Source organism: Lactuca sativa, chromosome 5 (assembly GCF_002870075.4).
Source record: "Lactuca sativa cultivar Salinas chromosome 5, Lsat_Salinas_v11, whole genome shotgun sequence".
NCBI classification, from domain to species: Eukaryota; Viridiplantae; Streptophyta; class Magnoliopsida; order Asterales; family Asteraceae; genus Lactuca; species Lactuca sativa.
The window spans coordinates 146,519,842-146,520,865 of NC_056627.2; positions in this window are offsets into that span (position 1 = coordinate 146,519,842).

The window sequence follows — 1,024 nt, forward strand, 5'->3', positions numbered from 1 at the left end:
AGTGTATGTTGCTCAAAGGGCAGTCTTCCAAGAAAGGGATCCGATTTCCAAAAGGGTTAGTAGGAGCACCATTGATCATGCTAAGATTCAAGAGTCAACCAACGAAGAGCCTATAGTTGGACACAACATTTAACTTGGAATTGAAAGAGCTAATAAGGAAACCGACATATTTCCACCTTTTCCTTATAGGTTTGATAGAAGACATCAGGAACCTAGTTATATAAGAGTTTATATTGCTGAGGTAAATGAGTCACTGGTAGATAGCAATCAGAGTTTACCAGCTATTGGAAGTTAGGGTAGGCCCTAAAGGCAAAAGCATGGAAAGAGGAATTGGAACGTGAGATTCAATCCATGTATGTTGTAATTTGGTAGATTAAACACTTGACCTTAACCCTTAAGTGCAAATGGATCTTCAAGTAGAGACAATCATGGATAGGAGCAAGCACATAACTAAACCAAGATAGGTTTTGAAGGATGTGTAAGCTTAACAAGTTCATTTATGGATTGAAATAAGCATCTCGCAAGATGGATCATTATTTCAATGAGAAAGTTCGAAGAGTTTGAATTTCAAGAAATAAAGATAAGCCATATATATGTCAAAGCTAGTGGGAGTAATTGGATTATTTTTTTCAATGAAAATATTGAAGGAGTTTGAATTTCGAGAAACATACATAAGCCATATATATGTCAGTGCTAGTGGGAGCACTATAGTCATCCTTGTATTCTATACAGATTATGTACGATTCATAGAGAACTATATTATATATTAGCAAGTGTAAAATCTTTGCTTTGTATGGGAATTGCTTCACTATGATATACATGGGGGATACAACACACTTACATAATAAGGATCTATGAAGATAGATCTAAGTGATTCGTTGGATTGAGCTAAAGTACATGATATGTTGACGAAAGTTGACATGCATAAATTGAAAGGTTCATGCTTAATATGGCATTACATTGAGCGATGATAATGTCTTAGTTATACTAGAGGTTATGAGTCGTGTCCCACATGCTTCTGCTA